Below are 17,860 nucleotides of genomic sequence, written 5' to 3'. Positions count from 1 at the left end.
CCAAAGAACTGGTGACATTTTCCCTCGTATTTAATTTCTATAGCATTACTAATCCTTGATAATGTATTCATCCTCAAGGAGAAACAAAAAGGCAATATCTTGGCTTTCTGACAGTCTAGATTATTCTTTGTCCTGTGTTCCTTGTATGTATCTGATTGTTTTCTAAACTTCCATTTATCTTCTTCTATATTTTTTCTTCCTATAAACAATGGCTATCTTAAAATTCTTTTTAATATTTTACAGAACGTAAAGTTACTCAAAGTGAAATAAAAATAGCCAAAATATCTTGTAAGAGTATGTAAGCTATAATCCCTGGCTGGCAAGTTAAAATAATTTTAATAGAAATGTGTGCATATGTTAATCCTATTCAGGATGACTGAATGTGATCAATATGGAATGCACAAATATGTAATGTGATACTACTCTTGTGTGTACCCTCATAAAAATAAGTTATATCTTTCCAGGTCATTATTAATTATCGCTATTCTTTAAGTATAGCCATGGTGCTACAGCTCCAGTTAATGCAGTGAAAAGATAGTCTCCTGATGTTTTCAGAGGGAAAAATATTGAAACCATATGTGCATGTTTGTGTGCTTGTATGTGTGTTGGTATTTATGTCATTCGGAGACAAAATCAGCAATTTTCTTCTATTTTTAGTGAGGTTCTCTCTACATTAAGGCCACTTTATGCATTAAAGATACTATATTACCATGTATATTCTTTGTCCTGGAAGATATATTTGTTAATGAGCTTTTCATGTATGAAGCAACATTTAATGTCAGAGAAGTATACAGAATAAAAATTGATGATATTCTATAATCATTGAGACTGAGATATAAAAGGGACTTCAGAGAGAACCTGAGTCATCACCAACAGTACAGTCTTTCATACAAGATGGCTGTTAAAACCCTGCCAGAAACATTTAATTAAGATAAATTTCATCATACACTCTTTTCTATTTTTTGTATCCTCAATAGTGGAAATAGGATTTCCTAAAGACGCATTCACTGAACAGCTTTCTTACTAGAATATTAATACACCAAGTTATCCTCACTCTATATGACACATTATTTAAAAATACTAAATACTGCGGTGCCTGGGTGGCTCAGTCAGGTTACTGACTGACTTCAGCTCAGGTCATGGTCTCACGGTTGTGGGTTCCAGTCCCATGTCAGGCTCCATGCTGGTGGGGTGGAGCCTGCTTGGGATTCTCGCTCTCTCCTCTCTCTCTGCCCCTCCCTCACTGGCGCTCTCTCTCTCTCTCAAATAATAAGACTTAAATTAAATCCTCACTTAAACTTTGCCTCTCTTCTTACCATTCTTCATCTGTTTGTTTTATATATAAAAAATACATCCAGCAATTCCTTCCAGGAAGCATACTTTTAGTTTGTCAATACAACCCTCTCCTTCCAAAATAGTAAAGAAAAACTTCAAGGTAAGTCATTCTTTTCCCTTGTTTGAATGTCAGATTTCTAATGTTGTGCTTCAACACCTCGCAAGTGCCTACTTCATTATAGGGGCTAAGAAATACTTTCAGCTGCAAAGTCAAATTCTGGAGTTACACTGGTCTGCAGTCCCTTATAATTAAATGTTCTTTATAGCATAAAATTTTGGCAATTCTAATCTGTCCCAGAACCCATATTTGTAAAATGTGGTTTTTTTTTTTTATGTGGATCAAACTACACAAATACATTTTATCCTATTTATTTTTACAGTATGCTGACTATAGTTGATAATACTATATTGTTTACTTGAAATTCACTGCATCTTGAGAGTAGATCTTAAGCATTCTCACCACAGGAAAAAAAAGTAACTTTGTGAGGTGATATTAATTAACTTCATTTGGTAATTTTCCAGTATATACATGTATCAAATCATCATGTTGTACATTTCAAACATTATAATTTCGATTATATTTCACTAAAACTAAAATTGAATTAATTATTGCTTTTATTTATTTTATTAACTATCTCTCCTAATTCATTTTGGCAATCAAATGAAGATGATTTTGGTGACTTCATCCAGGTTTCCCCAAGTATGAAAAAACAGTAATGACGCAAGTCAAATAATGGTAACAGAAGGTTCTCAGAGACAGTTTTGTGGGGGTTTTTTTAATGGATATATAAGCTTAGCCTCAGAGGTGCTACACGAGTTAACCTAAGAAAAAGTTAACGGTAGAATTAACATTAAGACCCACTGCTTCTGGTTCCCCGTCATCTTTCCTCCTGTATGTTGCTGCTTCCTTTACGTTAATTGAACAGTCCAGCCGACGCTGACTACTTGAGTCCTGTGCTAGGACTAGTAAAAGACAAAGATAACTAAGTCAGTGCTTCACGTAGCTTACAATTTATTGGGTTAGGGTAAGAGGCACAGACATTGAACACAGACAAAAGTTAGAGTTGGAACCCATGACATTGTATAATAAATCAGGAGTGAGCAAAGACTTGCAAAAGCATGTCGGTGACTATAGGCCTGATGCTTTATAGATTTTTGTAATTTATCTACTAATATTTTCTTCGGTCAAATAAGAGGTAGCATGTTATTCCTTATTCCTTATTATATCCAAAGCACTTTGCAAAGTATCTAGTATGTAATTAAATATTACCAAAAAATGCGTGAGATCAAATTTTACTTGTTATCAGGCACTGTGATCATTATTGATGTACAAATAAGAGATAGGGCTTTTAGCATGAGGAAATAAAGGCAGAAAACTAAGATATTTTTCTTTTTGGCAAAAATCAAAAAAAGATGGTGTCTAATTTTAATTAAGGGGATTTTTTTTCAAGAAGTCGCCTTTTAAATTTCTCACAGGGCTGCAGAAGTTGATGCTACCAGGCGAGTAACAAAAAGTCAACTTTGTGTCCCTTTGAAACCACAGAGGTAAACACTGGATCCTAGTGTGAGGGAGGGCAGGCTTTTACAGACATGAACCATGTCAGTCTATAGTTTCTTCAATGCTACTTCATGTAGGCTTTCCTTTGAAGGTCTAAAAACTTCTACAAAATCACTGACCATGAGCACTGTGTAGAGAATATGACCTGGATTTTCTGCACTAATATTTATACTGCCCCACATAACCCAACACAGTAGAACCAGCGACAATGGAGTTATTAGTATGATGTTTAAATCTTCCCAAATTGTGCTATAAAAATACACAAAGAGCTGAGATAGCAAAACCAAAACTTACTGTTAACATCTGCAAACAGGTGACAATTTTATAAGTTCAAAAATATAAGCAGATGAAGGAAAATTAAACCTTGAGACCTAATTACTATCATAATATGTTTATGAGAAAGTAATAACAAAAAAAAAGCCAAGGATCTCCTTATATTTTTTCTTACTATTATAAATTGAGTGGGATGGCATCTTGATTCTACGCAAAACATGTATAAGATCTTTACTGTGACAATTACAGGTATTTTTAAATTACTTTAAAAAGACCTGGATGAATGGAAATATGGATGGGAATGCTGAACATTGAAATGCTATTGTCCTCAAATTAATCCCTAAGTAAATAGAATTTCAATTGATTGAGTCCCACAGATTTGGGGTTTTTTTGTTTGTTTTCTTCAAAAAGCATATCCTAGAATTCATATGAAAGAGCAAAGGATCAAGAAGACTTTTCTGAAATTTAGAATAATAGTATGTGGCAATTTTAATTGCTGTATACTTAATTTTTGCATAGATGTAATAATCACGATTGTGGATCAGTACATGAAAAATCAAATAGATAAATGGACTCAAAAGCAAGCACAAAAATAGACCATCATCTATTTCTATATCTGTCTATATCTATATCTGCATGAGATCTGAGTATATAAAAAGAGGATCATTAGTAATAATTAGAGAAAGAATGAATTCATTCAACCGCATACATACGTGAAACGGTTATAGATACAGATTGGTATTCATACATATATTACTTAGCAATGACTGCAGAAAGGCCCTAGAGCAATGAGCATACCCAGAGTCCAGACCTTAGTTTCCAAATACTATTCTTAAATAGAAGGAATGGGAATCCTTATAGACTCTGCTGATTCTAGGGCTAGGGCATGCAGAACACAAGATGAGTCTTGAGCATCACATTTTATCAGAAAGTAAAGCAAGGCTGAATGAATGAATGAATGGATGAATAAATAAATAAAGGTAATCCAAAGGGACACAGGAACTAACCTCAGAAAGGTCCTAATGTCCAAAGCTGGAACAAGTTTATCAACATAATAAAGTAGCAAAGGATTATCATCCAAATTCTAAAATAAATACCCCTAAATCATACTAATGTGAATAATGACTGAAAAAACAAACAAATAAGGGGAAAGAGTTTCTTTACAGAATAATTCCAAATAACCCATGTAAATATTCCAACAGTGAAGTTAAGTCCCTGGCCCTTCCTTCCTTTTGTGGGTGAGTTAGGCTTACTCATTTCTCAAGAACAGAGTAGGGAAAGGGAAAAAATAGTTATTTTACATTGAAGAAATTGGCTAAAGTTGCCTTACTCAAGTGAGGAAAATAATCACCAATAATGGCATATGCATAGGATGTGCTTTCTGATATGATGTAAAGAGAAGAACATTTAAACTCTGTGATATTATCTCCAAAACCCTGTAATCGCAGACTCATTCTGATAGAAATCACACAAAACCCAGATTGGGGGACATTCCACAGGATACCTGGCCGATACTCCTGAAGGTCATCAAAATTATTAAAAAAAAAAAAAAGAATAAGGTAAAAACTACTGTCAACCAGAGCGCACTGAAGAAACATGGAAACTAAATGCAATGTAGTCCTCAGAGTCAGATCTTGAACCAGAATGAGGACATTAATAGATTAAATCCAAATGAAGTTTGAAGTTTAGTTTATAACGATATACCAGAGCTGATTTCTTAATTTTGACAGATGCCCCTGGGTAATAAGATATTAACAATGGGAGAAACTGGGTATTATACTGAAATTCTCTGAACTATCTGTGCAAATCTCTGCGAATCTAAAATTATTCCAAAATAAAACATTCATGTAAAAAAAAAACCAAAAGAATAACTTTATTCTACATCAAATTTCTAATGTCTGAGCCACATACATGAACAAAAATACAAGACAGACACAAGGATATTTGCAAACTTTATTACAGATGAAGAATTAGTATCCGTAATTTGAGAGAAGGAAATAAGTAAAAATACCTACCAACCATGAGGAAACGAGACACAGACTCGGAGAAAATACTCACAACTCATGTAACAGGTGAAGGACTAATATTCATGTTTTCAGAGAAATAAAAATCATTAAGAAAAAGAAAAGAACGGATAATGGGAAAAGCTAATAAAAAGAAGCAAGTTGAAAATCCAAGAAAAAAATCATGAAGGTGTTTTAAGTCATAATCCAGATGTGCCAGTTATTAAGTTATTGCTTTTCAGCTACAGACCAACCCTCTTGACCCTTGAGTAGAGATACTGAAACATGAACCTGTAGGCTGTGTATCTCCTTTGCAAGCTGGCTGGTTTGACACCCCCCGTAGCAGGTGCCGGAGGGACTCTATGAAGATGGAAGCTGAAGAGGAACTCCTTTTTCTCGCACCTCATTCCTTCAGACCTGCGGTAATCCGACTGGGGGTGTGACACTGGCGCCATGTATTGCAGCGTAATCACTGGCACCCTTCCAGCCAGTATGTTTGCCACACTGGTGGTGACCGGGCTCTCATGGCACAGGGTGGCCAAGTTCTTCATCTCATCAATAGTCAACGCATGCGTGGTTACTCTCTTCTCGGAGATGTGACTGTCAGCATGGAGACACCCCTTCCTCTGATTTTCTAAATTCTTGGTTCTGCAAGATATACGGGTGCCTCCTGAAAGTGGACAGTTTGGGTGTGACTTCTCCACTCAAGGGGTAGCCCAGAAAGCCTAAACGGAAGGAGAACACATGATGATAGATAGAGCATGCCATGAGTCCCTGGATGGTGGAAGTGACAGAACATTACAGACAGGAAAGGTAAATTCATATCCCAGAATATATGCAGAATATCCCAGAATTCATATCCCAGAATATATGCCACGGTATTGATACATTTATTCTGATCAGGGAATTCATTTCAATTTCAGGGAAGTGCAATTATGGGCTCTCGGCTATGTAACTAAATGGCCTTACCACATAACCCCTCACACAGAAATTCCAGTCCTAATTGCAAGATGAGATGACTTAATGAAGATAGAGTCACGATACCAGTTAAAGTACCTATGGAAGTGGGATAAGACAGACGTCCTATAGGATGAGGTATATGCTTCCCATCAGAGACAATGTTAAGACACTATCTGCCCTCTAGCAGAAATACAAGAGTCTGAAAATCAAGGCATGGAAGTGGAAGTGATTTCTCACTATGTTACCTAGTAAGTCATTTGTAGAATTTTTACTTCAGGCCCTAGCAACTTTCAACTATGCCCAGTTACAGATCTTTATTACCAAGGGAAGAATGCTTTCACCAAAGGATAGAACAATGGTTCCATTCAACACTGTTGGTTGAATATCCTGGGCTTCCTTTTTCCAGTGAACCAACTGGAAAAGAGAAGACACTGGGTTGCTACTAACACGGAGGAGAAGAAGGACTGTGTCTGGAGCCCAGAGGGCTCTCTGGGTGACTCCTAGCAGTTCCTTCTCATTAGTTAAGTATCACAGAAAACTTCAGCAGTCAAAATAGGAAAGAACCATTGAAGGTTTTGACTCTTCAAGAATGAATGTTTGGATTACCCACTATGTAGAAAACCCTGACCAGTTTAGGTTTCATTTTAAGGCAAAGTACACATTCATTATTTTATACAAATTTGTGGGTGGCTAACTTGACAATTTAGTCTTTAGGTAAGAAAATATTTGATGGGACTGTAACTACATTTGAGGCAGCCATCAACAAAAATTTTGAAACTATGTGTCTCCTCATCTTGGGGAAAGGCTGAGTCCATCACTCCTATAAAGAAGAGATATACCTTGTTAGGTGGAATCAGTTGTTTTGTTGTTGTAGAGAAGTCCATATTCATATATGATGCAATGTGGTGATGCTGAGTAGTCAAGGGGGTGGACTGTGCCCGTTATAGCTCATTTCCTTTCAGCCTCAAACCTACTCTTCTGTATCATGCTTTGTGATACTGGAATTGGGCTAGAAACGACATTACCCTTTTTCCAGCTGGATCAATATTGGCTCCACAAGAGAGAACTCTAGAAGGACACTGCCAAACTGGAAAATGAAGAACAGACTTTTAAGTATTCCATTTTCACATGTGACCTTGAGTGAATAGGCATGCCAAAGTCCCAGTAAGATTACCATAGTGGCAGGCTGATTTTGCACCTTAGTGTGAAAGTCCACTCAACAAGTTAGTTTCTTTGTTACCACACTGACAGGTACTCCTGGCTCTCACAGCTCAATAGTTGAAACTCTTCCAGTGGTTTTATCATCACAACATTTGCAGTGGGTCTTGCTCTTGTGACATAGCAGTGGCAAGAATGTTTCTGTGGCAACCATATTCCCCTTTAGGGGTGTGAATCTCGGTTTTGTTGTTCTCTCTCCTTTGAGTTTCCAGGTTCCTTTCTTGTTAACTTTCCCCCACAATCCAAGGGTGAATAGCCACTCCGGAGCAAACTCCTTTCTACCTTTTTATTGTTAAACACATTTTACCTAGATAAAGTGGTTTTTATACTAAATACCCCCTAGTCAAATTATTGAACCCTGGTTAATAATCAGAAAAGTGCATGAAAAGTACAAGTTTAAGACCAATGATATAGTGTTTCATACCTGACTTAAAAAAAATTTTTAACTCCGAAAATAGAAGTTCTCGGCAAGAGTATGAAGAAAATGGCAACTGTAAGTAGGCATGGAAATTGTAACAACACATTTGAGAAACATATCATTTAGGTCTAGGGAATTAAGACATGTTCATATCGCGGGTATCAGTCATTCCATTACATTCCTAGTCATGTTTGCTAAAGAAATCCTGTTCATATGCACATTAAAACATATACAGAGAAGTACTGTTTTAAAAGAATAAAAATAGAAAAAAAGCCTAAAATTTCACTGATATTAGATTAAATTATACTATATTCATTTAATGGTATTATATAAAGCACTAAAAGAAAAGATAAAAATACACCTACGAAAATACATAGATCTCATGAATTAGAAAATTAGGAAATTATAAGTATGATATAGGATGATATGCAATTTTTAAATGTGCAAAACTGTTTTAAATATATATGTATACATTTTATATATGCTGTATACACATATATAGTAAATATAAACACATTTATAACATAAAAACAGACATGGGAATGAAAATACCTGGGGAGAGAAGAAAAGAATGGCATTGGAGAAGGGAAAAGCAGGAAATTTGTATAGGAAAATTATGTTACATATATTAACTTAAAATAAAATCTAAAGCGTCCTAAAATCTTGTCATTTATATATCTCCTGCCTAGAACCCAACAAGTCATATTTAAGTAGATGATTTTACAAGAATATGTCATACCTCCATATCTGCACACAGAAAACATTCCCATTTAAAACATTTATTTCCCCACTTTACTTCTTTGAATTTAATTCAGATATTACTTCCTCCCAGAAGCCTTTCATGACTCCTTTAACTGATTCTTCTTCATGGGAGTACTTTTATTTAACACTTATTATTCAGTATCTGTATTTGTTCATCCCCTTAGTATCTTGATATCTATATATGTTTATCCCTATTTTTAGTTAAGATAGAGTATGTGGCACAGAGAAATCACTAAGAGTCATGAATCCAAGTTATGATTATTTTGACGAATCTGAAACCTACCAACACCTAACTAGCACCAGGATCTGAGCATTATAAACCTCTTACATAAAAACAGGCCAAAGGAGAAACAGCAAAATAAATTATCTACATTGATTATAAGCATCTTAGTCTTTAAAATCAGAGGATAGAAACCTGTATTTACAGAATTCTCAGTTTCTATTTGTCAGAATTAAAGTGAAAGTAAGAGATTCAGTTATTCATTAATTCAACAAATCTAAAAAACAGATGTTAAAAATATATTTAATGACTACTGTAGGCCACTATTATACTAAGCACCATAGATTCAAGGATAAAAAAGACGGGCATAGTCTCTTTCCTCACAAAGTCTATTTTCTAATAAGAGTCAAATAACCCACCCACACAAAAATATATAAAACAATTGTCATACATAATTATCATAGTGTGGTCATCAAAGGGAAGAAAGATACACTCCAGTGTGTGGTGTCTTAGTTAAATCACAGAATTATTTCACCCTAAAATAATCTACCTCCTGAACTATTGCCATGTGAAATATATGTTCATATTCCATACCGCATTTTTTACTGTTTTCTGCTACATCCTCCCCCCTCTACCCCCACACACAAAATCTGAATTAATAGCCTTTATATACTTTCATGACTACAATTAAGTAATAAAGAGTCCTGATCAATACTAGGCGAATATCCTGAGAAACTTCAGCCGTTGGCAATTTCCAATGAGGAATAAAAGAAAGGCAGTTGCTATAAAAGGAGGCACAAAACTTTGTGTATACTTGGTTTTCAACTCTTAAATATATTTTTAATAACTCAAAAGGTGAATAATCTATCCTATTTACCCAGTGTGGTAAGCAGGCTTTTAGCCTTCATAATTTTGGCTCTCAGGTGTCACTTCTATGTTTACGTTATGTTACATGGCAAAGGGACTTTTCAGATGTGATTAAGGTTAATTATAAATTCTTTTTTTTAACATTTTTACAGTTTATTTATTTTGAGAGAGAGAGAGAGCATGAGCACAAGTGGGGTAGGAGCAGAGGGAGAGAAAGAGAATCCCAAGCAGGCTCTGTGCTGTCACTGCAGAGCCCAACACGGGACTCAAACTCACAAACCATGAGATCATGATATGAGCCAAAATCAAGAGTCAGACTCTCAACCGACTGAGCCACCCAGGCACCCCAAAGTTGGTAATAAATTCTTAATAAGGAGATTATCCAGGGGAGCCCAGTGTAATCATATGGGTCTTGAAAAGCAGAAGTCTTTCTCTGAAAGGGGAAGCAGAGGGATTTGAACCACAAGAAGACCTTAACACACTGTTGACTTGAAGATGTAAGAGGCCACATGGAAAACAAGAGAAGGCAATGAGTTCAGTCCACAACCACTGAGCTTGGAGAAGGATCCAACCTCCAGGTCAGAGTCACAACAAAAGGTGACAGCTTGATCACAGACTGGTGAGACTCTGAACAGTCTTGACTATGCCACTTTGTGCCAGACTTCTGACCTATAGAAACTATGAGATAATAAACTTCTGTTGTTTAAATCACAAAGTTTGTAGTGATTTGATTTCAGCAGAAGTGGAAACATACCCAGATATTTACAATAGAGTTGCTTCTTCACTTTGACATCCAACGTTTTCATTGGTATCATTTCTCTTTGGCTGAAAGCTGTAAAATATGGGAGAGTCTTCCCACCTTCTGTGGAACCCCCCACCCCCCTTTTTCCTGAGCCAGAACTAGATGGCTTCTCCTGGAACTCTTTCTGTCCTGCCAATGCCAACTTCCTGATTTGGGGTGAGCTTGAGTCCAGAACAAGGTATACTGGAAGGAAAAGCGATGCTAAACTCACAGCAAGCTTGGTGATGCTGTGTCTTCAAACAGCTGTTCGATGCATTATGTCAAGCTTCTTTCAGTGGGAGATATCTGGGAATGGAACTCCTGTGCCCATAACCTTAAAACTTAAAAAAATTTAATTTATGGTTTTCCAAAATTCCCTAGAAAATATATATTTAATAAGAGTGCTTTCCTTGTGATTTATTGCACTGTCTTGCAGGTAGAAGGAGTCATCAAGAACCGGCTGGTAGAATTCAGTTCACAGTAAATGTAGCATGATAAATGACAGGGAGTCTGATACTGAGTGAAAGTGAGTAAGAAGAAAAACACCTTAAGAGAAGAAGACAAAATGAAGAAGAATCCAAAATATCTTAATAATATTCAGTTTAACATCAATATTTTTGCAATAAGTATTTATAATCCCAAGTAAAGATTCAATACTATTAGAAATATTCAAAAGAAAATCATCATTGCAGAGAGAAATGAGTTTTTAAAAATGGGTATAAAGAGAACTAATCCATTTTCCTTAAAGCCTGTTTATTGACTGTATCTTCAGAAATATTTCATTTCCTTATTCTAACCTAGGAGTACATCTTTTCATGTCCAACAGATAAAGATTACACACATGTCAATACTCTATAAGTAAAATGGCATATTTGGGTTCATTCACTAATAGTGGATATCAGACAGCGTGGAGGCTCTACCCTTCACCCATAATTACTACAAAGTAATTCAAATCCCTGAGTCATCCATTTTCCTCTCCTGGTTTTTTCTTTCTGTTCTGCTAAATATTGCAATTTATTCCTTTCTTCTGTTTGCTTTGCGGAAGAGCACTACAGTTTTGGGGAGAAGATTTCCATCTAACCTAAACAAATTTTCCTTTTATTCCCTTTTTTTTTTTTAAATCAAAGAGCCTTAAAGACATCTTAACTCCTCCCCAAATGACCTCTCTTGTGAAAAATTCAACATATGACCCTCACATTGGAGAGAGATAATTCTCCAATAATATTTGCTGCTCAGTACATATTTCCAAAATGACAAACACTTTATCCATATGTTTTTCTCCACTTACTATTAACTGGAGAAATTTTCAGGACCCTTCTTATCACTGCATTTCACAGTCCTGACTTATAATCTCTTAACTTCCATTACACTATAGTATTTATCTTCATTGTCAAAGAACAGTCACCAGCCTGGCATATAGGGACAATATAGCTCCCAGAGTTTGTATACATTGTCTTAAATTAGCTACAACTCCTCCATTTTTTAAAGACATTTTTTTTCTTGTGGAGGATATGATTCAACCCGTGATATCCTAGAACTCGTTCTCAGATATCTTGACTTCTTAGTTGTGATCAGGACTAAGAGAGAAAGTTTCTATCTGAAGTTTTTCATTCAGTTATAGTTCCTTTTTAATGAATGAATGAATTTTAATGAATGAATGGATTGTTGATGATTCTATTTTATTTTTCTGTTTTATTTTATTTCCATTCCTTTGCTCTACTCACAGATTCTCATCTCATACATAAACTTTGCAATAGCTTTTCAATTGTTCAGTTTTCACTTAAGTCTAAACTTTTCACTCTCCTTGCATTCGTCCTTCCATAATAACAATCTTGCAGGTCACTGTATTTCTAAAGTATGCCTTTGTCTACTACCTACAACCCAACATAACTGGTGTGGAAACAAAGATCACACAAATGAGATCAGGCAAGAGCTATTTATTCAGAGCTTCCTACAGCAAGAGAATCAGCCACCATCACTTGTGTTTGAAAGAGACTCAAAATCATGCAGAGAGGGGAAACTTTGTAGTGGAAAAAAGGAAAGACTTCATTCAGGTTGTTGCTATAGCGAAGGTGGACATGGGTTAACTAGAAGTAGAGACTCCTATGTGATTGGTTAGGGAAAGATATTTGGCCTTCTCTGGTTGACCCAGAGTTAGAACAGGGGCAACAATTAGGGAGATGTTATTGATCAAGTCCTGGCCATTTGGGGCTGATTGCTGCAGAGGTTGTGTTGTGGCTTCTAGAGGTGACTGCTACAGACTGGGGTCAGAGTTCTACTGTAATAAATGGTTTGGCTATTGTCTATCTATATTTTTATTCCATCTGTAACTGGCCATGCCTGAGCCCATTTTTCCTTTCCAGAGTTAAATTCAATAAATATCCTCTGTGGTTAGATTGGTGCTTCCTCTAATTTCAAACATCCAGGTCTCAATTTTATTGTGTTTCAGCTATTCCCTTTTCCCATAATGCTTTCCACCATCCTCAATGACTATCCAACTCCTCTCTAACTCCTAGAGATCATCTCAAGAACCAATGATGTCAAAAGAATCTTCCTTCACACTTTCACCTATTAAATACCAAAGTAGTACTTCCCTAAACCCCTAATGTTCCAACAACTTACCCAACTATTATATGACATACAGCCTTGTTAGACACTTTGTTTTCTTTTTTGTCTATTTGTACAATGGAGGGCTGGAATCAAAACTGAAGCTTTTGTTTGTGTCACTACAGAGTGGTGAAAATAGTTTCAACTGAGTGGATAAGACTTTGAATACCAGCCCTATCACTTATTACTTCTGCAAACTTAAACACTGTACCTTGCTTTTCTAATGTATAAAATGGGAAATGCTAAATAATTCTGATTAGGTGGTGAAAACTTAAATAGAAAATACATTAATGTTTCCACCAACAAAGAACCATTTTTTACTTTCTTCTTATATCCACCTGATTATATAATGTTAAAATAATCCTTGTATCAGGATTCTGGGAAGATGTCAGAGAACTTTGAGCTCACTTAGTCCCATGGATACAACTAAGTAACATCAGTGTAAATAACCCAGAAAATGATCCAAAGTCTGGCAGAACAAATTTCGCAACTAAAGCTAGAGAAGAGACCACAATGAAGAAGGTAGGAAGGGCAAAGACATGGTTTGTGAGTGAAACAGACAAACCTATCCACGGTCAGGAGGAAAGCAGTGTTGCAGAGAAGGGCAAGAAATAGACTCACACTGGATAGCCCACATGGGTAAAACGAATGCCATAACATTTGGCTTTGAATGCAAGAGGGCCAAAATTCATGAGTTCTTACAGTCATCAGGATTTAAATTCTGGACTTTTAAAAGTCAGCAGGCTCAGCTCTCAGAGCGCCTGGAAGACTTAAGAAGCAAGATCATTATCCTTAAAGAGACAAAATGACAAACATCTGATAGAGATGGATATCTGGATAGAGATACAGCCTGGAAACAGTAGTTTGTAAAACACTGGGGGCAAATGGGAGGGAGAGTTAATTACTCACCTCAGAGTGTGTTCCGGAGAGACAGGGATCACAGGGAGATCTCCTGGAAAAAAAGAAGCTGGCATATGCCATTTCCCTCCCTGCCTCCCAGCATAAACTCACAACCACCTGCAGGAACCAGCAAAGCACCAACACTTGCTACCTAACTTGCTTATCCCAAGTCCTACCCCCTTACACTTCCGTAGATACAACCTTTCTAGTCACATGTACTTCAGTCCCAGCGCTGTGGGCCCCCTCCCCAAGAAAACTGGTACAAATCCCACCAACACCACATCCCTGACCCATATGGTTTGCAGGGCCTTAATTCTGCCAGCAGTGGGTGGTCTCATACCATGTTAAAATGTGCCCCACCCAGCCAAGGATGAAATACTGCCCACAACAGGCAAAAAAAAAAAAAAAAAAAAAAAAAAAAAACCCTCCGCAGACCATGGGACTGATGGAAAAAATGGCCAGGACTAAACAGCAGAGCAAACACAACACACCTAGGAAACACTTCCTGAAGTGCAAGATCCTATGCTGGAAACACAGAAGGTCATAAGGTCATTACCTTCAAGAACAAGAGCTATAATTGACTTCCCTAACACATAGAAACAGACATGGAGAGTTAGATAAAGTAAGGAGACAGAAGAATATGTCCCAAATGAAAGAATAGAACAAAATCACAGCAAGAGGCCTAGACAAAATTAATATAAATAACATGCCTGATACAGAATTTAAAGTAATGAACATAAATATAGTCATTTGACTTGAGAAAGGACTGGAGGATTATCAGTAAGACCCTTAACAAAGAGATTTAAAAAAAGAACAAATCAGAGATCAAGAACACAATAAATGAAATAAAAATATTCTTCATGGAATCAGTAGCAGGCTAGAGTAAGCAGAGGAATCAGTTAATGATCTGGAAGACAGAGTAATGTAAGGTAATCAAGGTGAGCAAATCAGAGAGAAAAAAAGAATTATGCATAATGAGAATAGACTCAGGGAACTCAGTGACTCCATCAAGCATAAGAGTATTTGCAATATAGGGACCCCAGAAGAAGAAGAGAAAAAGGGGTAGAAAATGTATTTAAAGAAAGAGCTGAAAACTTCCTGCATCTGGGGAAGGAAACAGATATTCAGATCAAGGAGACACAGAGATCTTCCAGCAAAATCAACCAAAACAAGTCCACACCAACACATAGTAATTAAAAGGCAAAGTACTGATAAACAAACAAATAAAACATTTAAAGTAGCAATAGAAGACAATTACATACAAGGGAAACCCCATAGGGCCATGAGTGGATTTTTCAGCAGAAACTTGGCAAGCCAGAAGGGAGTGACATGACACAAAGTGCTGAATAAGAAAAATATGCAGCCAAAAACTATTTAGCGAGGCTATCATTCGCTAAAGAGAATGATAGGGATAAAGAGTTTCTCAGACAAACAAAAACTGAAGGGGTTTATGACCACTAAACCAGTCCTAAAAGAAATATCAAAGGGGACTCATAGAAAAGAAAGACCATGAGATAAATGAATTTGGTAACGTTGCAGAATACAAAATCTATGTAAAGAAATTGGTTGCATTTCTATATACAAATAATGAAGCAGCAGAAAGAAATTCAGAGAATGATCCCATTTATAATTTCACCAAAAAGAATAAAATACTTAGGAATAAACGTAACCAAGGAGGTGAAAGACCTTTACTCTGAAAACCATAAAATACTGATGAAAGAAACTGAAGACAACACAAACAAATGGAAAGCTATTCAGTGCTCATGGATTGGAAAAACAAATATTGTTAAAATGTCCCTACTACCAAAACTAATGTACAGATCTAATGCAATCCCTAATAAATGTCAATAACATTTCTCACAGAACTAGAACAATCATAAAATTTGCATGGAACAGCAAAAAACCACAAAGAGCCAAAGCAATCTTGAAAAGAAAAACAAAACTGGAGGTATCACAACTCCAGATTTCAAGTTATATTACAAGGCCGTAGTAATCAAAGCGGCATGGTACTGGCACAAAAATAGACATATAAATCAATGAAACAGAAAACCCATAAATAAATCCACAATTATAGGGCCAATTAATCTTCAACAAAGCAGGAAAGAATATACAATGGGAAAAAGACAATCTCTTCAACAAATGGTGTGGGAAAAGTGGACAGCTACGTGCAAAAAACAAAAACCAACAAAAAAAAAGAAACTGTACTAGTTTCTTGTATCATACACAAAAATAAAGTCAAAATGGATTAAGGACCTAGGCGTGCCTGGCTGCCTCAGTCAGAAGAGCCTGAGACTCTTGATCCTGGGGTTGTGATTTCGAGTCCCATGTTGGGTTTAGAGATTACTAAAAAAGATAAATAAATAAATTCTAAAAAATGGATTAAGGACCTAATGTGAGAACTGAAACCATAAAAATCCTTGAAGAACAAACATGCAGCAATTTCTCTGACATCAGCCATAGCAACATTTTTCTAGATAGGCATCATGAGGCTATGGAAACAAAAGCAAAAATAAACTATTGGGACTACATCAAAATAAAAAGCTTCGGCACAGGAAAGGAAACTATCAAAGATTAGATATTATCTCATATCTATCAGAATGGCTAAAATAAAAACCACAAGAAACAACAAATGTTGGTGAGGATGTGAAGAAAAAGGAACCCTCTTGCACTGTTGGTGGGAATGCAAACTGGTACAGCCACTCTGGAAAACACTATGGAGGTTCCTCAAAAAGTTAAAAATAGAACTATCCTATGACCTAGGAATCATACTACAAGGTATTTACCCCAAAAATACTAAAACATTGATTCAAAGGAATACATGCACCCCTATATTTACTGCATTATTTACAATAGCAAAGTATGGAATCAGCATAAATGTCCATCTATACATGAATGTATGGAGAGTAAGTGGTATATATACAATGGAATATTATTCACCCATAAAAAAGAATGAAATCTTGCCAAAGCTACAACATGGATGGAGCTAGAGAATACAATGCTAAGCAAAATAAGTCATTCAGAGAAAGACAAATACCTTATGATTTTACTCATATGTAGAATTTAAGAAATTTTTTTAAAAAAAAGGAAAAAAGAGACAGACAAACCAAGAAATGGGCTCTTTTTAAAACCATTTCAAGTTTATTTTGTATACCTAAAGAGTAGCAAATACACTGATTAGCATAGTATTGGAATTTTCATATTTACTGTATTTTTTATGTTCTAAGTTTTTATTTAAATTATAGTTAACATACAGTGTAGTATTAGTTTTGGGAGAATTTAGTGATTCACCACTTACATAAAACACCCAGTGCTCATCACAAGTGCCCTCCTTAATGCTCACACCCATTTAGCCCATCCTCCCACCCATCTCCCGTCCAGCAACCCTCTATATGTTCTCTATAGTTAAGAGCCTCTAATGGTTTGCCTCCATCTTTTTTTTCTTTCCCCTATGTTCATCTGCTTTGTTTCTTAAATTCCATGTATGAGTGAAATCATATGGTATTTTTCTTTTGCTGACTGATTTCCCTTAAAATAATACACTCTACCTCCACTCACATCATTGCAAATGGAAAGATTTCATTTTTTTTATGGCTAATATTCCATTATATATATGTATATATATGTATGTATATATGTATATATATATCCACCCATATGTATATGCATATATACACCCATATATATATAATATACATATACATATACACTATATATCATACACATATACATATATATGTGTGTGTATATATATGCATATATATATATATATGTCATATCTTCTTTATTCATTCATTAGTTGATGGACATTTGGGCCCTTCCTTAACTTGGTTATTGCTGATAGTGCTGCTATAAACACTGGGGTGCATGTGTCTCTTCAATTCAGTATTTTTGTATCCTTTGGGTGAACACCTAGTAGCCCAATTACTGGGTAATAGAGTTCTATTTTTAATTTTTTTTT

This window comes from Panthera onca, chromosome A2 (genome assembly GCF_046562875.1).
Source record: "Panthera onca isolate mPanOnc1 chromosome A2, mPanOnc1 haplotype 2, whole genome shotgun sequence".
NCBI lineage: Eukaryota > Metazoa > Chordata > Mammalia > Carnivora > Felidae > Panthera > Panthera onca.
Note: the sequence above shows the minus strand (reverse complement) of the source record.